A 26,814-nucleotide genomic window follows, 5' to 3' on the forward strand; every position below is an offset into this window, starting at 1 on the left:
TGCTTACATTAGAACAGGCAGGTCTAAGAAGTGCACCTTGCTCGTGGTGTGGAAGGTGAGGAGGTTTGTGATGGTTCTTAATCTTGTTTTGGACCACCTCGAGAAAGCTCTGTGTCCTACACAGATGAGCTTGACCCTTATGGTAGAAAACTTCTCTAGCAAAATGAAACTAAGTGGTTTGCCATAGTCTTCATCCTGGAGCTTTAGGCAATGTTTTAGATATACTGGGCCCAAGCCATTGAGAGCCTTAGTGATAAGGACCAAGACCTTGAACTGGCCTGGATATTCTATGGGAAGGCAGTGTAGGAATTAGAGGACGGGTCTGACGAGTTCATGGTAGCCAGTGCTTCTTAAGGACTGAAGGCTTCATGCCCAGGTATAATGCCTGGCTGTAGTCTGGACAGAAGGTAACAAAGGCATATATCATTGTCCACCAGGATGGGACAGAGCCTCCTAGCCAACTGGAGATGGTAGAAAGTGAGACTTGTGTATGCTCCTACGTGAGAGCTTAGCTTCAGCAATCCATCCAGGAGCACTCCTAGCTGCAGACTGAACTGACCAATCGTGGGCATTTACCTTCAACCAAAGAACATTGCACAGCGTCTACAAACTCAAAGTGCTTTCATCTGCCTTACAGCATAACCTCGGTCTTCTTGGCTTCAGCTTCAGCCAGCTGCTCTTCATCCATGAGCTGCTCTTGTCCAAACACTGGGCCATCTTGGTGGTAATGGTATGGTCCTATGTGAAGAAGTTAGAGTTGTCTCACCTGCATATTGCAAGTATTTTGAGTCCATGTCATTTTTCCAGTTCATTCATATGTCCGAGTGTACACATATATAATGCAGGTGTGCATGAGTGGTTCAGGGGATTAGGCGGACAGGAGAACAAAGGAAAGGCACATTCAAGAGATTTCCCTGCACACTCTCATTCATAGACCCCCAAAGAACCTCTTCAAAGAGAGATTTGATGGAAACTGAATTGTAAACTCTGTCTCACTTGTTGCCTCCCTGCTGTTAGTTTTGCAGGAAGGTTCAGTCTGGCCCATTGTAACTAACAGGAAGTTGTATTGAATAGTATAAGAGTTACCTCCTTGTTACTGGGATAGAAGTTAGACAAAGTAAAACAATGGAGCAAATAATGGAGAGAGGGGAAGAGATCAGTAGACTTCTATAGTGCAGTACAACTATTAGCAAGAATGCAAGAGCTTAATAACAAAGGAAAACCTCAGTCTGAATATTAGGAAAAGCTTCCGGGCAGTGAGTTGTATTATGCTGTGGTACAATCTGTTTGGGGAGAAGTAATGGCAACCCCATCAGTTGGGACACTTAAAACTAGATTGGGCAGAATGCTAATAAATATGTGATAGGGCTCAACGCAGCGTGAACAGGGAGATGGACTGGGTGAGCTAAGGCCGTAGTTTTTCTTCCCTTCTAAACTTTTCTAATCTTAGGATTAATTATTGAATGATGACCACTGCATAGCTTTTTCTTTCTTTCAGCTATTGTTAAAGCATTTTCTCTTGGTCATTTCTCCAGGGACATATTAAATGATTTTGTGCCCCTCTGTTACCAGTGTTCATCTATTGTTGAAATCCAGTTTTGGGATTCATACACTGCAAACAGTAAAAGGGTTGATTAGTAAATAGAACAGTATAATGCACCTATGGCCTTTCTGCTGTAAACATTTTAATGCTGTGGGCCAAATCCACTGACTTCAGGCTACAGGAGCTGAGGAGCTATGCTGATTTGCACCTGCTGAGGATTTGGCCACTTCTTTTTAAAAAAATTGCTGCTTTGTCAAGGCTACATTATGGCGATTTAAAAAACATTAAAACCCCAGTGAGGTGATATATAATAGTAATGCCTCCCCAGAGGAGGGTATTGTTGGATTGGTTACTCTTCCTATTCTCAGTTTAGGAGAGACATTTTCTCATCTGTCTCCTGGTGGTCTTTTGAATCACCTGACATTAGAGACGGGCCAGGGCTGTTTAGACCAAATTTTCAAAACTGGTCTCCAGAACTGCATGTCCACTGGTTTGTTTGCACAGGGAAATCAAGTAGACAAAGTAGCTGAACTCCTTGACATGGGTGCTCAGATGAGAGGTTGTCAAGGTTCCTCCCCCACTCTGAACGGTAGGGTACAGATGTGGGGACCTGCATGAAAACCTCCTAAGCTTATCTTTACCAGCTTAGGTCAAAAAGTTCCCCAAGGTACAAAATATTCCACCCTTTGTCCTTGGATTGGCCGCTACCACCACCAAACAAATACTGGTTACTGGGGAAGAGCTGTTTGGAAACGTCTTTTCCCCCCCAAATACTTCCCAAAACCTTGCACCCCACTTCCTGGACAAGGTTTGGTAAAAAGCCTCACCAATTTGCATAGGTGACCACAGACCCAAACCCTTGGATCTGAGAACAATGAAAAAGCATTCAGTTTTCTTACAAGAAGACTTTTAATAGAAGTAAAGAAATCCCCTATGTAAAATCAGGATAGTAGATACCTTACAGGGTAATTCGATTCAAAACATAGAGAATCCCTCTAGGCAAAACCTTAAGTTACAAAAAAGATACACAGACAGAAATAGTTATTCTATTCAGCACAATTCTTTTCTCAGCCATTTAAAGAAATCATAATCTAACACGTACCTAGCTAGATTACTTACTAAAAGTTCTAAGACTCCATTCCTGGTCTATCCCCGGCAAAGGCAGCATAAAGGCAGAGACACAGACCCTTTGTTTCTCTCCCTCCTCCCAGCTTTTGAAAGTATCTTGTCTCCTCATTGGTCATTTTGGTCAGGTGCCAGCGAGGTTACCTTTAGCTTCTTAACCCTTTACAGGTGAGAGGAGTTTTCCTCTGGCCAGGAGGGATTTTAAAGGGGTTTACCCTTCCCTTTATATTTATGACAGAGGTTTACAGGCAAAAACACTCATGTGCCCAAAACCCATGGGAGCGGCTTTGCAGGCCAGTTTGCTATTAGCTGAAAATTCAACTATTTAGACCTATCTTGTCCATCATCCTGCTGTTCTCTGCAGCATGCCTCCCTCTCAGACCCAGTGGCAGCCTCTACTGGCAGCTCTGCAGGACCCAGACCTGTGTGCGGGGAAGGTGAGAGGGCTTGATAGATGGCCCTCTGGAAGGGAGGGATAGCTCAGTGGTTTGAGCATTGGCCTGCTAAACTCAGGGTTGTGAGCTCAATCCTTGAGGGGGCCATTTAGGGATCTGGGGCAAAAATTGGGGATTGGCCCTGCTTTGAGCAGGGGGTTGGACTAGATGATCTCCTGAGGTCCTTTCCAACCCTGATATTCTATGGCCACACGCTGCTAGAGTCTTCCCCAGCCCAAAGCCTTGGGGAAAGACAAAGCAAGATGCCACCCACTGTGCCTGCAGGATACTTCTTTAATCTGTGGAACATCCCCACCAAGGAAGGTGCTGAGAACAGTGGTTGTCTGGGAAGCCCCTGCCAGGACAGCTGTCACAGGAGCTGTGCTCTTCAAGGGCTGCAGAAAGATATGGGGGAGAGGTGTCAGACATCAATGTGGAGGCATTGTTGGCCAATGAGCAGATGGTGTCTCAAGGACCACTGGTATAGGAGGTGACCGCCTGATCTTTTCTGTGTGGCGCAAATCCTAACCCTTGGTGGAACAATTTCAAGGGTGACTTTGTGGGGGAGCAGGTGACACTGAGACTGAGTTTGTCAACCTCCTAATGGAAGCTGAGCTGACAGCCCCTTGGTCAATTGAACAGTTACAAAAAAGGACTTAACTCCCTTGCTGTACAAACTGAGTCCACATATGCCACTTGGGGAGGGTGAACAATCCAGCAGTACCAGTCGCTTCCATCTCCAATTCTTATTGGTGGTTTAGTAGCAGCAGCTGCCAGGCAAGTAGAGAAACAAATGTTTGTCAATGAGAGCGTTATTAAAGGAGGATGAGAGCCATCAATTTACCAGCATCTCACTAAAGGACTAGTCAGGAGCGAATTTAGATATTGGATAGTGCCCATTCATAAAAATGAACGTAAAACTACTGGAAAACCTCCACGCTTCAGTCCTGATTCAGAGGCAGCCATAAAGCAGCCAGGGGGTCACTTGGGGTGTGGTGTCCATGTGACTGCATTATACTTTTCATAGGTCTTTAAGGAACTAAAAGGCAGCAGTAATGCTGTGTCTACTCTACAAGCATCACCACTTCAGTGCTGCAACTACGACAGTGTAGTGTACACACTTGCGAAGGAAAATCCCTTCTGTCTCTGTTGCTGTAGTAAATCCACCCCCCCCCCCCAATTGAGAGGCAGTAGTTAGGTCAATGGTGTCGGTACTAGGGCTTATGTCGGCCCAACTACGTGTCTCAGGCATGTGAATTTTTCACACACTTGAGCAACATAATTAGACCGACCTATGTTTTCGGTGTAGACCAGGCCTAAGACAGAGGCCTACTTTTGATTTTCCTAAGACAGAAGAAAATCAAAATCAGTGACACAACAGCCCCAGGGCAAATCCTGCTTGCCTTATTCATGTAGCAGAAACCATAATGAGTGTGAGAGAAAGGAGAGTGGTATTTAGCCCCTAATACAGGGGTTCTCACAACAAATTTTTTGGTGGCCTCAGTGTGGCCACCAACTCTTGCTGATGGCTACTCTGACACTAAAAAGGGACCCCCACCAGCCCAAGCACTGGCACCCTGAGGCTGAAGCCCAAGCCTGAGCTGGGTTGCACTGGGAAAAGTGGGTCAGGAACTCACCAGCTGCCTGTGGAGTCCCAGGTTCCCCATGCCCAGGCCAGGCAGGAGCAAGGGAGTGCCCTAGCGACTGAATGCCACAGCTCGGAGCCATCTCTGCTGCCACGCACATTGGCCCCATGTGTCTCTAGAGGGGCTGCCCAGAGCCCTCAAAGAGACTGCATGGTGTAGGGCACTGATTCCTGTTGGTGGCACCAGCAAAAACGACAAGGTGGTGCATCCAGGAGCAACAACTTGGCAGAGGGGCTGCTGCTTTGCCCCCGCAATCTCTGCCCATACTTTGGAGGCTGTTGTGGCTGCATTTGAGAAACACTGCCCTAATGCACAGCAGCCTGTAAAATTAAAATTCTTCATTACTTTTGAACCAAAACACATAGCTAATGGTTGCCAGCCACTGACAGATCTATGCATATAACAAAGGAATAGTGCAACAAGAATGTAACATTTTTGTAATATGGACTCAACAGAATCTGTCGGTCTAGTGAGAATTTTAGTTCCTAGCTGCATTGCCTCTGGATGAAATGACAGACCTTGCCTCCCATTTGTGCTTTCTGTGTGATCAAAGTGTGAAACAGAACAATTTTATAAATCATTTGAATAATATGAAATCAAACCTACCTTTTTTGTTTTTTTTAAATCAACCAATAACATTGCAAACAAACAAAACATTACAACCCGGATCCCTAAAAGGACTTATGCTCTGTGCAGTTAGAGAGTCACTGGGGCAGGGAGACTGAATTGTGGGTCTCCTACTGCCCAAATGAGTCCCCTAACCACCAGACAGAGTCATTCTCGCTCCCTCTCTGGCCCAGTGACTCTAATTATTAATACACAGTGGAACAGCTTCAACAGATGTAGGGTTCCCTCAGTCACATCAGAATATGCCATAGCTTAGTGGTTGGACCACATTCCTGAGAGGTATAAGAGACCCCTCTCCCCGTTCAAATCCTTTCTCCCCCTCTGCCTGAGGGGGGAATTTAACCTGGGTCTTCACATCCCAGGTGAGTGCTCTAACCACTGGGCTAAAAATTATAAGACCACCAACACCCCTCCTCCAGCCAGATTTTGAACAGGACCAACTCAGTCTGAGCATGCGTACTGGATCTAGGCTTCAAGGGTGAGATCGGCGCACCTCCATCTATCTTTCCCCAGTTCATGGATTGCATTGAGACTGTGGGCGGGAGATAGGCATACAGTCACATGCCCACAAGCAGAAACGTTGGACCGAGGGAACTTTTACAGCAGAAATTTAGGAACTGAGCAAGTTTAGGTGGCAGCCAAGTGGGGGGTTTGTGGATCACAGTGGTGCCTAACACTGGGACTTAAGTGCCTAAATCTGCGGTTTAGGACCCTAAGTACCTTTATGCATCTGGGCCTACATGGTGCCAAAACATGGCAACTTTAGGTCTCTTATCAGCACCATTCAGTTTTTGGGTTATACTGCATATCTATAGCCCCCTGCCAGCGTAAGACAAGGAAGCTCCCTGCCTAACCTGTTAATGTGATAATCTGAATGTGGAGGTTGTACTCTGACACACATCACAAATCCTTTTTATATATATAAAATTAGAGGAGATATGGCAGAGGAACATGTTCTGCTCTCAAGACCCTTGTGTAAATTTGAAGTAACTCCTTGGTTTCATTGCTTAATCACAGGCTGAAAATTTTCAGTGTAAAAAAGGGGACAATGGTTTCATGAAAAAATCTTAATTTTTTTACTAGCTCTACTCCGATCTGAATCTTCATTAAACAATAATCAGCTACAGCTCAGCGAACAAGGTATGGTTCGCTTGTGGTCACATTAACTCATTTGTGGTTTGACTGTCTCTCTTGATGCAATTGTTTGCTATGAGCTCTCTTAAAGGGAGAGAGTGCCTGTTTATCTGTGACCTCTCCAGTCTGACTAGATTGTCCAAATGCTCTCTGAAATACACATAATTAAGCTTAAAAACCCCAACTACCAGGAACTCCAGTGTCGTACTTTCTTCTGTTCTCCAGGTATATTTCTGGCACTCACTACAAGAGGAGAGATTAAGTGTAGAGAAATATATAGCAACAGCACTGTCATTATAGAAGAGCTTCCAGCAGAAGGCTTAATTGCATCGTTCAAACAATTTTTTTGAATGCCTACACAAATAATCTGAATACATAGTAAATGGGTCCTAGAAATCTGTCCATCAGAAATATCTAAATGATATCTGTCCTAAGGTTATGATTCTGTGGCTAAGGGGACATGTCACTGCTATTCTAGTGCTTTGACATGATTGACACTTTTAAAAATTACTTCCTTAGCTAGCATTTCAGTAGGAATTTTGGTAGGGGATAAAGAAATATCCTTCTCCTTTACTTAGTGGACATGTGGTGACAGTTCTGACAAACACCTACTTCTAAATAAAGTCACTAAGGATAGTAATGCTTGAGGTATAATAGAGAGAAAATCCATGAGCAGTCAATCATATCTTGGATAATCTGTAATGATCAAACAAAGGGCCCAGTCCCGCAACATGCTGAGCACCTTCAACCCTCTTCGGGAGGGTCTCAACACCTCCTAGGGAAGGGTCCCACTATCACATTCAACAGGAAGCCATAGGAGAGGAGGAGAAGAAGAAATCTCACTGTATTGAGCTGAGACTTTACTTTGATAATGCACCAAGGGCCTGGTTCCCCACTGTGTTATACCAGTGTAACTCCAGTGGTTCACCAGCATAAAACTGGAGAATTGGGTCTGTAGAGTGAGAATAAAAGTTTTGTTGCATGCTATCGAGTTGTATCTGTAAATTACTGCAAATAATGAGAAGCAGTGGGTTGCATGGAACTGAAAACATAATTAAATGGAAAGAATGCTGCCGTCCATTTTAAAGTGCATCTAAGAACAATCATGTTGGCTTTTTAAGTGTTAGAGAAGTCTTACATCAGTGTTTCCTATTGTGGAAGCACTGTACATTCTGTGGCAACAATAAGATACACAGACATGGGAGGAGACCTAATACTGGGATCGACCTCCAACCTCTTGCATCCTGTGTTGATGAAAGACTCCATTGTGTGATGGGAGAAAAAACAAAAACAACGCCCCCCTCTCCTGTGGTTTAACTACATATAATTTAAAGGCTCTGATCCTTAGCTGGTGCAAACTAATGTAACTATTGATTTTAGGTGGCACGAGGCAGGTTTACATCAGGTGAGGATCTGTCCCAATTACTCTATCTGGAATATATTCCAGCTGAAGAGATACTGTTTAAAAATGTAAGAACATCTTTTAATATTGAAGCCAAACTCCTGAGCTGGCTAATTGAAAAACTGTTTAACAAAATTACCTGGAAGAAAGAGAATACCGAGGTTGAAAAATTTGCTGTCTTAACAGAATGTTTTAAGTTAGTCAAAGCTACAGAGGACTTTGAGGAACTCCAGAAGGATCTAAGAGAGCTAGTTGACATTGAAATTCTCCTTAGACCACTGCACCATAATGCACAATCTTAGGGTATTTCTACACTGCAATCTTGGGGTATGACTGCAGATTGAGTACTTACCTGAGCTAGCTTTAATTTAGCTAGCTTGCATACTGGAACAGTGAAGCTGTGTTAGTGTATGTTTCAGTGTGCGCTGTACAAGCCTGCCCAGACCCCAGGTAATTACTGGCAGGGCACGCAGGTAATTGCTTGTGGTCTCTTGGTTGAAGGAGATGTATGTTGGTATCTTTGTGAAGCTCTCAATGAACAAAACAGCTATCAAAAAAATAAAACGTCATGAAATGAGCTGTGCTAACAAGGAATAGAGAATACTATGGAAAATCATCACCTTAAAAGCTGCAATTGGTTTGGGTCACCTCATCTCAAAAGAAAGATCAGCCAGAGAGAAGTTCAGGGGAAGGGCAGTGAACATGAGTTGCTACATGGAAATAGGGCTGAGGAGGGGATTCCATCAGAGGAGAAATTAGACTAAAGGCGATGTTCTTCTCTGTTATGCCGGTGGAGATCCATTCACCCCGGCAGGGAGGGGAGCTTTTTGTGGTCGGGGCAAGAGCAAAGGGGAGGAGAGAGATTTGATGAAAGGGAGATTCCTGGGGCTGAGGAGGAGATGGTGGGAGAGAATTGAGTATGGGGGTTGAAGTTCTTGGCATGGAGGAAGAAGAAATAGACAGGATGGAAAGGAGGATTCTGAAGCCAAGGGGAGCAAGGAGTGAGAAATATGGAGAGATGGGTTATTGGAGTCGATGGGCGGGGGAGGGGGAGCTGAGAGATTTGAGGTCTAGGGAGGGGTATGTAATAAATTCTGGAGCCATAGGCCTCCTTAAAGAACAGGTGATTATTAAGGAGGAAGAAAAGGCACCAAACTGCCAACTAAATGAGCTTCTTTCATGTAGCCCTGGTGGAAAAACAGGAATCTGACACTGCAAATGTTGACACAAACTTTTGACCTGCTCAGCTGTCTTCCAGCATCTCCCTGTGAGTGGAGACCACACCTTTTCCTGGAACTCTCTGGGCAGCACAGAGACATCTAGTGGCCCAAGAGCTCAGCTGTAAATAAACATCATTGGAGAGCTGGGAGGATGAGAGAAACTTGGAGGGTGAGGGCGGAGTTGGAGTAAGACAGGGATGAATAATGAAGGGAGTAGATTGTTTCTGGGAGTCCACAAAGGAAGCAGAGATGGAGGTGAGGGATGGGTCAAGGAGGGTGAAGATACTGAGGGAGGATAGAGAAGGGGATTTTGAGGGGTAATGGGGAGGAAAGGGGAGAGGTGGCTAGGGGGTGGTTGCTGTGGGACAGGGCAGAGATTTAGATTCCAGAGATATGGAAGGGGGCAGAGAGAGAGGGATGTGGAGGGACAAGGGGAGCAAGGAAACTGGAGATGGAGGGGTAAGCAGAGATGGTGAAAGGGGAGAGACAGGAGGAGAAGAGGGAGGGCAAGAGCAAAGACTGAAAGAAGATGCAGGGAGAGAACTGGGGTGAATAGGAAAGCAAAGGGGAAGGGCGGGAGACAACACAGATATGGATGGGAAAGAACTGACACCAAGCACTACATAAAAACCTAAGCTGGAAACAAATGAGCTATTGAAAGGAGACCTAAAAATGAGAGAACCTTGGAAGCAGGAGGTGAATGCCCCCTTCACTAGGCTGTGGGGCTTAATTTAATCACCTTTCCCCCCCCCCCCAAAAAAAACCTCCTTCCATACCACAAAGTCCTTTCGTGGCTCAGTAGAGACTTTCCAGGACACATCACTGTGAGGCATAGGATATCTGTGTTACTTTAATACTGAATCAGTCCAGAAGGGCTCAAGTAAGACTGGGGACAGATAGGGGGTGCAGGGGAAAGGGAAGGGGTTGCTGTCGGGGGAGGGGGGAACATTTTTCCAAATCTCTCATTTTAAGAATGTTCCATTTTACTTGTAAATAAAAATGCGGAAATTTAAAACCACATATTTCCAGGGTTCTTAATTTTCATATTTTCCCTCCGGTCACTAGATGTTTGATAGAAGGAAGAGATGAAAGTTAGTGAGAAGGGGTAGAAATCACAAAGCAACAGACAAGATGAAAAGATAACCCAAGATATGGTGTAGAAAGAAAGAGGGGGAATGAGAAGGGCAAAAAATTTTATTTTTGGACTGCATGTGTGACTGAAAGGGAGTGTTTGTGGTTTGGTGCTTTTCTTTTGTTTGTTTACACATCCCTTTGTAATCCTTAATAGGCTAAGAAAATAACATTTAAAAACATTTATTTATTTAGGAAGTTTTAACACATTTACATATCCGTGCCGTGTACAGATCAGAAACAATACAATAATCATTGCAATATTGAGCTTTTGTTTAGAGAAACATTATTCAGTAATATAATCACCAGATCTCTCTATTTAAAAGCGTGTTACAGAGTGAGCATCTTTACATTTTTATCTCCATTCTATCTAGCTATCATTTAACCTATGTAGTGTGAGGTACCCATAACGTTCTTAGGGTGCATTAAATAACCAGCTAGTGAATGAGAGAGGAATAAAACTGTAATAAAATAAACTGGAGAGCATCTCTGGTGAACTCCTGCACACAGCCACAGGGTGTTTCCAACCCCCACTTCCAGGGCACATCTACAAATTCCTATGTTCATAACACTGTCCCTTATCAGGAAGCCTCTCTAAATTATAATTTTCTACAAACATATCTCTACATCTTCCCTTTTAAAGAAAAACAAATTAACTCTTATATGTATATTTATTAGGGCTGTCAATCACAGTTAACTCACGCGATTAACAAAAATTTTTTTACTGCGATTTAAAAAATTAATTGTGATTAATCGCACTGTTAAACAACAGAATAACAATTGAAATTTATTAAATATTTTAGATGTTCTACATTTTCAAATATATTGATTTCTATTACAACACAATACAAAGTGTACAGTGCTCACTTTATATTATTTTTGATTACAAATATCTGCACTGAAAAAATGATAAAAGAAATAGTATTTTTCAATTCACCTCATATCGTGAAAGTGTAACTTACAAATGTAGATTTTTTTTTTATTCCATAACTGCACTCAAAAACAAAACAATGTAAAACTTTAGAGCCTACAAGTCCACTCAGTCCTACTTCTTGTTCAGCCAATTGCTAAAACAAACAAGTTTGTTTACATTTACGGGAGATACTGCGAACTGCTTCTTATTTACGATGTCACCAGAAAGTGAGAACAGGTGTTCGCATGGCACTTTTGTAGCCGGCGTTGCAAGGTATTTACGTGCCAGATGTGCTAAACATTCACATGACCCTTCATGCTTCGGCCACCATTCCAGAGGACATGCTTTCATGCTGATGATGCTCGTTTTAAAAAAAAAATGTGTTAATTAAATTTGTGACTGAACTCCTTGGGGGAGAATTGTATGTCTCCTGTTCTGTTTTACCTGCATTCTGTATGAGAGGTGTGATTCCTCAGGCACACTCTTGTCACCTGAGTTAAGAGAGGGGAGATCATGTGCGCTTTGGTCAAAATAATATTTCTGCTTCCATTTCTGATTTTCTTTCATCTTCTGTATGGCTTCACTATTATGAGATTTCAGCAGGTTCTCAGTAATTGGTAAATTAGATCTGATTCTTCTTCTCATTAACAGCTGAGTTGGAGAAAAGCCATTCTCCAGGGGCTTACTTCTGTAAAGCAGTAATGCTTTATACCAATCACCCCCACTGTCAAGTCTTTTTCATAAGGTTCTTTACCAAACATACAGACCTTTCCACAAGCCCATTTGACTGGGGGTAATTTGGACTTGATGTCTTGTGATGAAAATCCCAATCTATGGCAAAAAGAAAAGGAGTACTTGTGGCACCTTAGAGACTAACCAATTTATTTGAGCATAAGCTTTCGTGAGCTACAGCTCACTTTATCGGATGCATACTGTGGAAAGTATAGAAGATCTTATTATATACACACAAAAAGCATGAAAAAATACCTCCTCCCACCCCACTCTCCTGCTGGTAATAGCTTATCTAAAGTGATCACTCTCCTTACAATGTGTATGATAATCAAGGTGGGCCATTTCCAGCACAAAACCTGGATTTGTGCTGGAAATGGCCCACCTTGATTATCATACACATTGTAAGGAGAGTGATCACTTTAGATAAGCTGTTACCAGCAGGAGAGTGGGGTGGGAGGAGGTATTTTTTCATGCTTTGTGTGTATATAATAAGATCTTCTATACTTTCCACAGTATGCATCCGATGAAGTGAGCTGTAGCTCACGAAAGCTTATGCTCAAATAAATTCGTTAGTCTCTAAGGTACCACAAGTCCTCCTTTTCTTTTTGCGAATACAGACTAACATGGCTGTTACTCTGAAACCAATCTATGGCAAATTGCCTAAAATCTGCTCTGGAAAATTGTGGCCCATTATCACTAAAGACTTCATCTGGAGAAGATTCCCTTCATGCCAGCGATCACTGACTTACTGTTAGTACTGTGCAGCGTGCAGATTTCTGGATACAGAGAATAATAATCTGTGACTATTAAATAAGCCTTTGATTGCCAGATAAATAAGTCAGTGCCGACTTTCTCATAAGGTCTTTGTGGAACTGGATGAAGTCTTGGTGGCTCTGCCTGTTGGCATGGCTTGTATTTCAAGCATGAAAAGCAGTTTCCTACCACATTAGTAATGTCATGATTGATCCGCGACCAATACAGCATCTCTTGTGCTTGTTGTTTGCACTTCTCAATTCCTAAATGACCCTTGTATCTTCTGTAGCATTTCTTTTTGGAGGCTCATTGGAATTCCAATCTTACTGACCTTGAAAATCACCCCCATCTATCACAGTAAGTTCTTGTCTGCAGTTCCAATAGTCTCTTATACTTGGATAGCAAAAGCTTATTTCTTCAGGCCACCCTTTAATTATCACTTCTTTAAGGATTACCAATGTTCCATCTTTCTCCATTTTCTCTCTTATTTGTTGCAGTTTCCTGTTAACTAGGACAATTGACTTTACAATCTAATCTATGTAGGCTTACATCTGTCTCTAAAGTTTTCTTTGGTTTCATGGGTGACATGGCTTTGGAAAGTGCATCTGCAGTGAACATGAATTTACCAGGCATGTAGGTCACAACCAAATCATAGTTTTGCAGCTTTATCATCATTCTTTGAATCTGTAAGGTACAGTCATTTAGCTGTTTGCTAAATACACTATCACGATCTTGTGGTCCATTTCAACTTCCGCTGTCTGTCCATAACTATACTGATTGCATCTCTCACAGGCAAACAATATTCCTAAAAGCTCCTTCTTGCTCTGTGCATATCTGGTTTCTGCCTCAGTCAGTGATTTGGATGCATATGCCAATGGCTGCCAACAATCTTCATGGTTCGGTAAAATCACTGCACCTAACCCAGACTATGGAGCATCTGCTGAAATTTTAATAGACCTTCCTGGAGCATAGAACTTCAACACTGTTTCTTATCCCTTGTTGTTTTAAACCTTCCCATGATTCCTCCTGTTCTGCACCCCAATACCATTCACTTTTATTCTCTAGGAGTTTTCTCAAAGCTGCTTCTTTGTTAGATAGATTAGGTATGAATTTTCCAAGATAAGTAACCATTCCCAGGAACTGTTGGACATCTTTCTTTGACTGGGGATGTGGCATCATTTCAACGGCTGAAATCTTCCTCTTGTTAGGTTTTACACCTTTGTTGGAAATGTCCTCAACAAAAATCAGTTCTATAACCGCTAAAACACAATTCTCCTTATTTAGTTTGAGGTTTGCAGCTCTAGTTACATCCAGGACTTCCCAAAGTCTATGATCATGCTCCTCTTTCATTGAGCCCCAGATGATGTCATTCATTGAGGTGTCAACACCATGAATATGTTTATAGAACATATCCATGGTTTTGTGGTACACTTCTGGTGCTGAAGTTATGCCAAAGGGTAAACATAAGAATCTGTATCTGCCAAATGAGGTATTAAATGTGCATAGTTTTGAGCTTTCTTCAGTTTAATTCTAGCTGCCAAAAACCTGAGACTGCATCCAATTTACTAAAATATTGAGCATTTGCAAATTGAGTCATAGTCTCTTCTCTGGTTGATAGTTTGAAATGTTCTCTTTTTACAGCCTTGTTGAGATCTCTGGGATCTAAGCATATGCATAGCTGGCCGTTACTTTTCTCCACAATGACTAGCAAGCTCACCCATTCTATTGGCTCCTCAATTTTTTTGTATTACTTGCATTGCTTCCATCCTGGCAAGCTCAGCCTTGAGTTTATCATGGAGTGCAAATGGCACCTTTCTACATGGATGGATAATTGGAGGGACCTGCTTGTTTATCCGGATTGTATGTTCACCCTGTAAGCAACCCAAACCTTGAAACTGTTCCTGATATTCCCAAAAGAGTACCTCATAGCCAGGTTCAGTATGATCTTGTAATGAGAGCACCCATTTTACCAGAGAGAGTTTCTCACACGCAGCCAGGCCTAAAATCAGTGTGTCCTCTTTTGGCATTACAATGAAAGGGAGCCTATACATAGTGTTTTTATGGTTGATGGTAGCAAAGCATCTCCCCTCCACTGGTATATTTTTTTTCCAGAATAACCAGTTACTTTTATTTTTGTTGGTCCCAGGTTTGGTCTTATTTCTAGTCTCTCATAATGTTGTTCAGACAGAATATTAACCTGAGTTCCTGTGTCCAGTTTCAGTAGAATAATCATTCCATTCACTGCCATAGGCATTATCCAGTCCCTCACATCGGGCTTGCTAGATCCCAGTACATCTATGAAAAACTTCTCAACCAGCTTGTCTTTAACTGAATATACTTGACTTTTCTGCATTTGGGATCTGTGGCATTTTGCAAAAGATTATTTCCCCCACATTTATTACAGTTTCCCAAAGGCATTACACTGTTTGGGGCCATGCTCTGATCCACACATTCCACATGACCGTCTGTACCCAGTCTTCCCCCTAGCAGTACTTTTCATAGTAAGTGGTTCAGCTCTTTGATTTGACCTATTGTGGCTATATTATTTTGTATTTAGTACAAGGATAATCCCTTCTGGTGAATTCAGGTCTTTGGCTTGTGCTTTCACAGTTTCTGTTGCCCTGCATATTTGGAGAGCTTTTTCTTAAGTCAAGTTTCCTTCATGGAGCAGTCTCTCTCTCTTAGAATCATTTGTGGCATTAAAGACAATGTGTTATCTCTGACTAGAGACTCTGTCAGCTCACCAAAGTCACAGGTTTTACTGAGTTTCCTTAATTCTGTGACATATTGCTCGATGGTGTCATCATCAGTTTTTTACATGCATATAAAATTTTTTTTGTCTCTCAAAGGTTTCATTCCTTTTTAGCATCCAATATTCCTCAAATGTAGTCAGTATTTTACTTAACCTCATTCTTTCACATTCTTCAAACTTAAAGTTGTTTTAAATATGCAATTCTTCCTACCCAACAACATGCAAAAAGATTGATTTCACTTTATCATCTTTCCACTCTGTCCCTATGGCTGCTAAATATAGTTCAAATCTGTCTGAATTTTTTCCAGTTCTCTGCAACATGGCCTGACAATGGCAGACTGAATGGAGTTTGCAACATATCCAATTTTGGCTTCCCTCACCCCCCTTGTTAAGCAAGTCAAGCTACTATTGTGCTTACCAAATACATGCAAAAGCCTCTGTGCCTTGTGCTCCACATGCTTCTCTGGTGCCTCCCTTTGTCTCTGCTTTCAATTGGAAACCCAGGAGTTAACTTCAAAATGACGGCAGTTTCCTTCTCATTCAGCACTTCTGATACCATGTAACGATCTTGGGGTTCATTAAATAACAAACCAGTGAATGAAAAAGGAATAAAACTTTAATGAAACAAACTGGAGAGCATCTCTGGTGCGCTGCTGCACACAGCCATGTGGTGTTCCCAACCCCCGCCTCCAGATTATCTCCAAATCCGTATGTTCATAATACTGTCCCTTATGAGGGAGCATCTCTAAATTATCATCTTCAAACATATCTCTACAGTATCACTGAAACAGTATCTTAGAGAAATTTTCATTTATTGAGGTACAGACTGAGATTGCTGGTCCCACCCCCTCACCCCGGATCAAACCCTATTCTTCTGGGGGTAATTTGCCTGTCCAGATCCTTTTCCCTGCATGTCATATGTGGCCAATTTTGTTAGGAAACTTGTCCATAAAATTGATATAATTTGTTTTGTTTCCTAATCTTACCACACACCATCACTTCTATAAATCTTAGCTTTCTGTATAAAACAACTTTCCTAGACACATAATGCCTAATTTACAAGTACTGGTACCATGGGAGAGTGGGCCAGTTATAGTTAGTTTTGATGTCTAAGTAAATTAGAAAAAATTCTTTACTGAGAATCTGGGTAACTGTATTCCACGGCTCTCCCAATATTTAAAACTCTCTGGTTCATGATGTCGATGAAGATCTGGATTATTTGCAATGGGTATCTTTGGCAAGGGAAATGAATTCATCTAACCTTTAGTTCTTTTCCAATCCCTTTGCTAAAGGATGGGAATCAATTTCCAGAGGATATGACTTTGTTTTTATTAATTATTAGCATAGAGATGTTCACAGTGCCACAATTTTCTTGTTCAATAAACTCCCAGTGTTGGCTGGGTTAGAATGCCCTCAGTCATTTGAGTGCTTTGAGCTGGCTGGCTTGATAGTAATATCATTGTGTCTTCACCGTGGTGAGGCGACTGCTGATGCTGCTCCACCATTGACTAGGCCTGTGCCTCTCGCGGCGCTGGAGTACAGGAGTCAATGGGAGAGTGCCCAGGGGTCGATTTATCACGTCTAGACTAGATGCAATGGATCGATCACTGCCCGCCGATCTGGCAGATAGTGAAGACATACCCTTACTCATCTTGGGGAGCTGGAGTACCGGAGTCAACTAGAGAGTGCTCTGCCATTGATTTAGTGGGTCTTCACTAGACCTGCTAGATTGACACCCACTGCATGGATTGCAGCAGTGTTGATCTCCCAGGGAGTGAAGACAAGCCTTAAGGGTCAAGAATGATTCCAGAGTAACAGACTGTGCAGTAAATGGAGGGTCTAACTCCAGGAGGGAGACTGAGAGTGGGAGCAGATCAGGAGTTTGTGTCAGGAAGGGACAGCCCCAATGAGGAATGCATCAAAGGGAGAAGCAAGCTCAATGAGAAAAGAGAGAGCTGAGCTACTCAAGGACAGATCTGTGTGAGGCAGGAGGATCAGTGCCCAAGAAGAAAGGATGGAAGGGGGCTGCAGAGGCAAATGGACTTGGCAGGAGTTGGAAGGGTGCGGAGCCAATGGGTGAGCCTCTGTAAAAGGGAATGAAGGCCTCTTTGGGAACAGGGATCTGGTCAGAAGAAGGGTCAGGATGTGGAATTTGAAAGGGAGGGAGCCGGAGAATCTGGCATAAACCACTCTGTGTGCATTGTCTTACAGTGATTTCAAGGAGCACTGATTTGTGTGTCCACTGGAAGGCAAATGAGATAAATGTTATGGAAAATTTATCACTGTAAAGAGTGAATTTACATAACAGTAGGGAACGGAAGCCCGGTCATGGCTGCAGATGTAGAAGAGGCTGACTGCTTTGCTTCATGGCATAGATAATTATGATTCTATAATGTGGTTTGTTAATGCTGGCAAAAAAGCTGCCGGCATAAAGCAACAAACTGCTTTTAACTGTATTGTCATTTGTCAGCAAAATATTATTTTTTAAAGATCTCTCCATTAAACCTCCATATCCCTGAAGCATGAAGAAAAAACAACTTGAAAAAAGAACACTTTGGAAATCTGGTCCGCAAGTCCTGCAATGGAAAATACATATGACAGAGGCTTAGAGAAGCTCCAGAGCTAAACCAGCCTTGCATTCGGTCCTGCAAAACTTTAAAAGGTTGCACTAAGACAAAGCTTTTTGTACATCATATCTTGAAATTCAAATCTAGCAGAAAGCAAAGCAGAACAGCTTCTAACTCCCTGTAGCTCACCTGACGACCGCACAGGCGCGGAAGATTTCCTCATCGTTCACTTGCATCATGTACCACCTGTGGTGCAGCTCTGCAGATGCGTCCCTCCCAATCTTTTCTTTCAGTTCTGCTGAGCAGTTACATGGATTTGTGGTGTATCACGCGTGTGGTTTTTTAAGCTTTTGTTAAATTGGATTTATTCCCCCTTGCTAACAATCTCACAGGCAGATTTGCAGGAAGCCTTTATAAATATGACATTGCATTATAGTAAAAGCTTTGCTGTTCTTATCTTCATGGTCAGAAGGGTCTCAAAGGGTCTCTCTAATATGAGGATTAAAATCAGCTTGCCTTAAAGTCAGACTACATTACACAAAACATTTTAACAAATAAATCTAGATATTCCTCTCCATTTTTCTTTGTCACCACTAGCTGAGCTTGCTTGCATTTCTCCACATAACATTCAAGAGAGAAATGTAACACTGTTAAGAAATCTCAAAATAGTGTTTTTTTTAATGTTAGCAAAATAATTTTGATTCAGTTGGTTTATGAACAGCTCAGTGCAGAGATTTGTGTCCACTGAGAACAAAGGAATGTAGTTAGGTAATTAACTATAGGCTACATTCCACTAGTGAAAGTTCAGAGAACTATCTAAAGAAAAGGAGTACTTGTGGCACCTTAGAGACTAACAAATTTATTTGAGCATAAGCTTTCGTGAGCCTCAGCTCGCTTCATCGGCGAGCTGAGGCTCACGAAAGCTTATGCTCAAATAAATTTGTTAGTCTCTAAGGTGCCACAAGTACTCCTTTTCTTTTTGCAAATATGGACTAACATGGCTGCTACTCTGAAACCTATCTAAAGAATGGTGCTTCCTACTACGGGGGGAGAGAACTCCACTGTCTTTTTAAGAAATAACCACCATGCCACTGCAAAGCTGTTTCAAGCAGGACGTTTATTATGTAACACATTTTGCCAGATTGTATTCAATTAAATACTTGGGAAGCTTTATCTGTTGAGTATATTTTCATATGATCACTCCATTCATGTTCTTAGTTACTAACTTGCCCAATGCCCTTCAATTCCAATTAGAAACACCTAATGCGTTATTGTTAATGGTTCAGAAGAAAGGGATTCACAACTACTGAACACACAGAACCCTGGGTCCTATAATATCTGTATCCGAGGAGGAGGAGGAGTTTCTTACAAACTCAGTTTCTTTCTGAAATTTGGAGATTTTTTTAGTTAAACAAAAGTTTAACCCCTTAAACACTGACATCTGTAAGCTGTCTGAAAGATTAGTGGTTAGGAGAATGTATGCTTGCTAAAGAGGGGATGTTGTCTAGTAGGTAAAGCTGGCTATTAGGAGTCTTTGGGTTCTGTTCCTGGCTCTGACTTTGCTCAAATCACTCAATCTCTGTGCTTCAGTTTATCCATCTGTAAAATGGGCTTCTACTCAGCAGAACATTTTGTGCTCTTTTACTACACGCTAAAATAATTTCTGCAGTATTTTTTTGAAGGATCATCATCATTGTACGTGTGTTACATATGACCCCAAAGTCACGCGGCATTTCACACACAGTTCATATGCTTCAGACAACCGTTGCAGTAAGGTAAAAAGTGCTTGGTTTGTTCATTATCATCTGCTCTAATTTATACATGGACTTCATAGCTTTTATAAGCCTCAAGGTGCAGTGAAGAATTACAAATTATGTATGTGTAGGGATCGCTTCATCCACCTGGCACAAAAACGTGGTGGTCTTCCCTTCAGTGGCACTTGGCTGCCATTGTAATAGTACCAACACAGTAGTAGTTAGGGATCAGAAGTGAGGGGAAATACTTTGTCAATTGCAGGTATGGGGAATTTAGCTTGGAGGTATTAGGCAAGCATGCTGGGAGAGACAGCTCTACTCGTGTGCAAAGGTCTTGGTTTTTTGATGCCGATACCTCATGTGAAAGATAAGGGACTTGATGACTGAGGGTCAGTGGTTGTCAATGAAAAGTCAATGTTTGCCAGCAATTTCCAGACAGTGGCCTGGATTGTTCCCTTCTGCAGCAATGCTACTGGCAGGGCTGAGGGTGAAGGTGGATGCCAAATAAGGATCTTCATGGAGCTTGCCCTAAATCACTCTGGGGATGTAGTGAAGTGAGCTTTTGGTTTTAAGATTTATATATCCCCCAGAGGGCAGGGCTATGAACTGGGAGGGACAAGCAGCAGGAGTGCTTCCCCATCAGAACCCTTCTGTCAGAGACAGACTCCGGAGCCAGAGAGTGAATCGTTTCAAGAGAGGTACTCAGAGGGGTTCATGGAAAAATTAATGGGACTGTATTAACATTAGTCTGGATTTCCTGTGAGGCTTTGGTGAGACAATGTGCAGCTCCTGCCTCCTCATCTTTTCAGCTTGGGACCCCCAAGGGATGACATTGTGAATGAGGAGCTGCCTCCTCTGTTACACGTGCGCTGGGTGAAATCCACACAGAGAATTTCCTTTGCACTGCCATGGCTGGAGAAAGCATAGGGCCCAGTGCTATCTGAGATACCACCAATTTTCCTAATACTTGGCCTGGGAGACAACTGTAGTTAGCATGCAATGTCTCTGAGCAAATGCTGATTCTTTAATGGAGGCCTCACTACACCAAAGATTGGTAAGGTTTGTTTGTGATGAAAGTAGTAACAGCTTCTGCAGTGTAAAGGGTTAAAGCGTACACTGGACTAAATTAAAAATCTGCCAGATATTTGCATGTAGTGATTTGTGAGTGCAATTAGTTGCATAAATCTAGGAGAGAGTGCTGTGTTTTCAATGGACCTGTATTTGTGTGCGCTTATTTCTGTAAAGGAAGGGAGGAAAGCATTTGTGTGCACAACGGTAATTTTTTAAGATAAATGTCCACTTGCCGATATACGTTCCCTGCAGGCTGAGACTTCTGGGAATGGAGAATAAATCCATTAACACCATTAACGCTCTGTTCATTTACGCTTTTTGTGGATATGTGACCGCTAAAACTCTTCTGTAATTGATAATTTAGCTCGCAGTAATAATATTTAAGGTGTGAAATGCAGGGTGAACTGGTGGCAGGATTTTATTTTTTTCCTGTGTGTTGGCATGAGCAGTCTGGATCTGAACGATTGCTTAATTGTTTACTATTGGTTGGATTTCGTAAATGATGTTATGTTCTTACTTCCTTAAACAGAGCTAGCCAAAGCTGTGGTGGACGGATTGCACATAGTAGCATAGGGTGCACTGGCCAATTAAGGTAGGTTCCATCTTTATCTTGAACCTGGTTTCTGCTCAGAAGAGAGGAATTCTGGGACTTGTAGTCCCTAAATTGGGAGGAAGCTCCTTTTTACATACTAAGATTGATGGGCAAAAAAATATATGGAGTCTTGGGAAAGAGCTGGGGCTGAGAGGAAGACTAGGCTTTCCTGAGACTTTTTGTTCCGCTTCTTTTTTTACATTTTCCTGGAAGGGGAGACATTCTGGTTCCCCAGGACGGCTGTCCTATCAGCAAGTGAGAAACTGAGGTGCAAGCACAATTTTACAAAAAAAGATATGTGCAGTTATAAAGCCATAGGTTTGCCTTTTCACCTATTTTCTGCTCGGCACAACATACCATGATTTAATGTGGCTTATTTTCATCCTGTTGGTTATGGAGGGAGACGGGCACTGAAATTTCATATCCTGGTCCTAGTGCTGAAGTCAGTGGGAATGTGTTTTGCCGAATTACAAAAAAAAAAAAAGAAAAAAAAAGAGTACTTAGGGACTAACAAAGCTTATGCTCAAATAAATTTGTTAGTCTCTAAGGTGCCACAAGTCCTCCTTTTCTTTTTGCGGATACAGACTAGCACGGCTGCTACTCTGAAACCTGCCCAATTACAGATTGCAACAACATACCCAATGATAGTGGGTGTCTGTGGCTAGAGAAGGGACTGAGTCAGGATTCTTGTATTCTTTTCCTGGCTTCTCCACTGATTAACTGTGTAACACTGGACGAGTCACTGAAACTCTGTCCCGCAACTTACCCATCTGTATAATGGGGATAATATCTATTTTTATGAGACTTGGAAGACTGTGAGGTGATTTGGGTGGCAAAGTGTTGTAAGCCAAATACCAGCTCCACATCACTTTTCCGCTCAACCCGGGTTCTATAGCTTCCTGCTCTCACAACAATCTTTGTACCCAGTAATATCCTTTCAGTGGAAATGTGGCCTTACAAATCGAAACACAATTGAGTGTTTGAGGTAAAACGCCAGAAATCTATATTTCCATCCTTCTGACTCTTTAATTTTGAACTCTGCTCCTAGGTGGGGTCTGCCCACCTCTGGCAAACAGCGAATTCTTTGCAGATGTTTGAGTTCTCTGTAATACTTCCGTAGCGAGCAGTGTCTTTTTGCATGAGTAGAAGTCTAACCAGAAATGCAGTAAGGATACAGCCCTCTATATGCTATGAGTATAACAACTGGCTAAAGCAAACTGGGTGGGTTCAGCTTTAAACATTGGTAGTGATGCCTATTGGTAGGAGAAAACATGCAGAGGAATGAGCAGATGTACACAAACTAGTGCCTATATTTTGTTGAAATGGTTCACAGTTTGGCATCTCACTGGATCCATGACTGCTCCTGCAGTTTCAGATAACAGCAGAGGCTCATTGCAATTTCTACCATCTATGAATAGTAGAGCTGGATGATTTTTTTTTTTTTAAATTAAAACATTTCTTCAATGCAAAATAGCTTTTTGACCAAAATTACTTTTGTTCTCTAGAACATTTTCACTTCAGTTGTGTTTTTCAATTAGAAAAAAACCTCAAAATGTTATGCTAAAATTTTAAATGCAAACCATTTATGATGATGACTATTATTTTTAACAAAATCAGTTTTCTGGACAATAAACACTGTTTGGATTTTCAGGGTTTTTTTTTTTTCCACTGAAAAGATCTGAAATTGTCATGGGAAACTTAGGAAAAAAGCAAAAGTTTTATGACCCCTCCCTACGCATGTAAAATAATATGCCTTTTTTGACCAGCTCTGAAAATTAGCTATGAAGCTGTGAGCAGTTCTTTCTCTCTCAGATCTTCATGACAGTCACCTACAACTTTGTTTCCGGCAGACCAGGCTAGTGAAATGCACACTACTTTGGGCTATCCTTGAAGACCAAAGACACTTCAGATGCTGCAGAATGCTGCTACTCACATGAAGAGCAGGTCACTATGTGTGTATCCAGGTGATTCTGGATTCTAATGTCTGCAGCTGGGTGCAATTTCAGATGCTCTTAATTCTAATTAAACCCCTGAACAGTCACTGGAATGAGTGATCTTTGTTAGCTGTAAGATATAGAAGGACCCTTATATTTTTTGCCAATAGAGGGCAACAGGCTCACATTTATTTACTGCCTGTTTCTATACCCTCTCACTGGAGACAAAGGCCGAAAAGCTTCCATTGAGCTCAATAAGAGCAAGACTGGGCTCCAAACTTCAATCAGTAAGGGCAGGACTGGGTCCCAATTTATTCATAACAAAAATAATTAACACTGTAATTATACCCTCTTTTCTTTAAGTGAAGCTAGTGCGTGTTCTTTAGCAATACAGTGACAAGGAAATGCAAGACAGAAGTCAAGTTCAAATCAGAGTGACTTTCGAATGATTTGTAATTCAGAAACAGATTGACAAATTCCCTTCACACTTGCTTTCAGAGTAAAACTGGAAACTTTCAAGCCAAACCAAGTTTCTAAGCAAAAGTTATAGAAGGGCTAAAACAATGCATTTAATTAAAACTAGCTGCATTTGTGGACCGTGTACTGAGTCTCAATGTTCTGTATTGTAGAAGTACTCTATACAAACCTATCTTGGTCTCAGTTATTTAACTACAAGCTAGTAATCCTTAATGATTTTAGTGAGGGGTTATGTATACATAATATTGTCTATCATTAACATAAGGCACATTGCAAACTCTGAAAATGAACATAATCTTTATTGGTTTCAGAGTCGCAGCCGTGTTAGTCTGTATTCGCAAAAAGAAAAGGAGGACTTGTGGCACCTTAGAGACTAACCAATTTATCTGAGCATAAGCTTTCGTGAGCTACAGCTCACTTCATCAGAAGCTTATACTCAAATAAATTGAAATGAGCTGTAGCTCACGAAAGCTTATGCTCAAATAAATTGGTTAGTCTCTAAGGTGCCACTAGTACTCATAAGCTTTATTATGGCTGCAAACGCAGGGTAATTGTTCCAGGTAAATGTTCCAAGGGAGAACTGGCTTTTGATTTCTTTACCCTAGTGTAAAGGAAAAAAGTTATTTCCCTCTCCAGAGTTCTAAGTGGAGAGGTAAAATCTCACTAAGGCACATAATATGCCCCTAACTGCGTCATTTATTTAAAACAACAGAGTAACTTTAATATTTGCTAATGCCAGGTACCAATTAAAAATAAAGGTAAGTGGATCAACCGGCTGTGGAGGCTTAAGGTCCCCTGGCTGCTGATATATCCAACTGCAAAAGGTTCAAAGATTTGCAGTCCACCAGAAGGTGGAATCCTGCTGGTAGAGGACAGAAAGCATGCCATGATGACCATCCCTAGAAGATCTTTGCAACCTGAAAGTGGGGGGAAGAATGGCTGTCAGCTGATCTCTTTGGATGCTCCCTTAGACTGGGGAGGCCAGGAACAGGGGGGTGGACCAGAACACTCTCTGAGGATTTGCCCTAATGGAGGGACAATAAATAAATACAAATGACAAACAACTTCTCCCCTACCTCCTTCCTCTATCACCCTTCCTGAAGTTATATTTCTGGAGATAGGCCATTATTAGAAATACCCTTTCTTGAGGATATTTGTTGCTGTGGTGGTGGACTGGGTCTAAGGATCCTGGTCCAGAACTTGGAAGAACATGCCACATGATGTACAGCTTCTATAGGGGCAAATCTTCTCTCCACTCCCAGCGTGTCAGAAGCCAGCATCATTCTGGGATTCATGCATTTCCATTGTATAGATGGGAGAACAAGATTTAGGCAGCCCTTGCAGGGATCTACAATTCTAGCATGATGCTGCAGAGCCTAGTTCCATTAGGTCTCCTTGTGCCCAAGCCTTTGGCATCAGAGTGGGCCAGGGACTATTCTCCTGCCATTTGCACCCACAGCTGGTGGGAGGAAGTTGTTAGGAGAACTTGAATGGTTGTGGACTGACTCTGTTGCCACGCCCTGACCATTCATTCACCCCATGGCCTCTGCAGCACACAGCCAGCTATCTCAGGCTGTGCATTGGATTCAGGCCTAGAGCCTCACAATTTTGAATGAATAGGTCATGGAAAACATATTTGCACATTGCACATATGACAACTATTTGTAAGTACTCTCAAATGCAGTATCTGAATATGATGGGGGTCTGGCCCAGACCTATGTGTGCTTTAAAAAGCAGGGTTATTTTTATCTGATTGTACCTTGCTGCAGATTCTATTTCTAAGTAAATGAAATACTTAAGGTTTCAAAGGCACAGTTACTTCTTGGTCTAAAATGTAATCGTTTCATAGTCTCTTACTTAATCTTTTTTTGGGTATCTTCTTGTATATCAGACTACCCCTCTGTTTACAAATAAATTCCAGACAGTATTAGAGCTTTGCAATCATTTGGGCAATGGAAGAGTGCATTGTAATTTGAAAACTTGGTTTAGTTAACTTTTAAAAAAACCCTGCTTATTGAAAAATCTATACCAGACCCATCTGAAGCAGTAACCTACAAGCAACAGCTAGCTCTCTGTAAGGAGGAAACCAGCACAAGTGCCCTTCTAAACCAATCTGTGTCCTAACTCTGTATGTTCAGTAAGTTCTCAGGCAGGGAATGAAGTTTCTTCTCTCATCTATGTGTATTGTCTGTGGTTTGCAGTATCATTTGCTAATCTCTTATGGAAAGCTACTCACCTCAACTGGCAGCTGCAAGGCTTTTTGTGCCTTGAAATTTGCAAATAAATCACTGACTGCAACAATAGTTCACCATATGCAGGATATTAATGCATATAAAGACCCTTGACTGTAAAATCTAAATGTATTTTACTGAATCATTTATCTGGCATATATCCAGTCCCAGTGCAACAGCTTGATCATTATGAAAAATGTTTTGGAACTTTCCTGATGAGTCTACTGATCAACGTTCTGGCATACGAGGAAAATAATAGCTTCACTTTACATGAAGTAAACATTAATGCACTCTTATTCAATATTAGCTCAGTCCAAACTGTATGTCAAAAAGCAATACTTCTACTGGATCAGCTTTTACATGAAAGAGAGTTATGTTATTTAACTGTCCAATAGAACAGCAAATTAGGGACACTTTCCATGTTAATCAATTAGTCATGCGGAAGTCAGGACACTACTGCATTCTAAAGAAGCTCTGGAATAGCAGCAGTAGCATTACTCATTACATAAGGATCAGGTATCAGGAGGTTCTGTATCTACGATACAAATTTTCTGCATCGCTGGCAACAAAACCTAATAATATTTAACACAACAAACTTGTCAGTGTGGTGGTGAGGCTGAGATTTTAATTGCACTTGAGAGGCAATTCAGAGTTAAGGCTCTTAATTTTTCTGGAGATTTAATATTTTAAACATGCTGATTTAAGGGCCTGCTCCTGTTTCCGTCGAAGTGAATGTCAAAACTCTCACAGACTTCATTGTGAGCAGGATGGGACCC

At 41.8% G+C, this 26,814-nt stretch overlaps 1 long non-coding RNA gene across 1 annotated transcript in view; it reads right to left on the reverse strand.

Moving 5' to 3' along the window:
• Positions 1–2,618: 2,618 nt before the first annotated feature.
• The window catches only part of LOC141989562 (uncharacterized), a 33,645-nt gene continuing 9,449 nt past the window's right edge, over positions 2,619–26,814 (reverse strand). The window contains exons 2-3 of the long non-coding RNA XR_012640005.1: positions 15,831–15,979; positions 2,619–3,872 (exon numbers count right to left, since the gene is read on the reverse strand). This is a non-coding gene — a long non-coding RNA (uncharacterized LOC141989562). The remainder of the gene's footprint in view (positions 3,873–15,830; positions 15,980–26,814) is intronic.

The sequence above is a fragment of the Natator depressus genome, chromosome 6 (genome assembly GCF_965152275.1).
Source record: "Natator depressus isolate rNatDep1 chromosome 6, rNatDep2.hap1, whole genome shotgun sequence".
NCBI classification, from domain to species: domain Eukaryota; kingdom Metazoa; phylum Chordata; order Testudines; family Cheloniidae; genus Natator; species Natator depressus.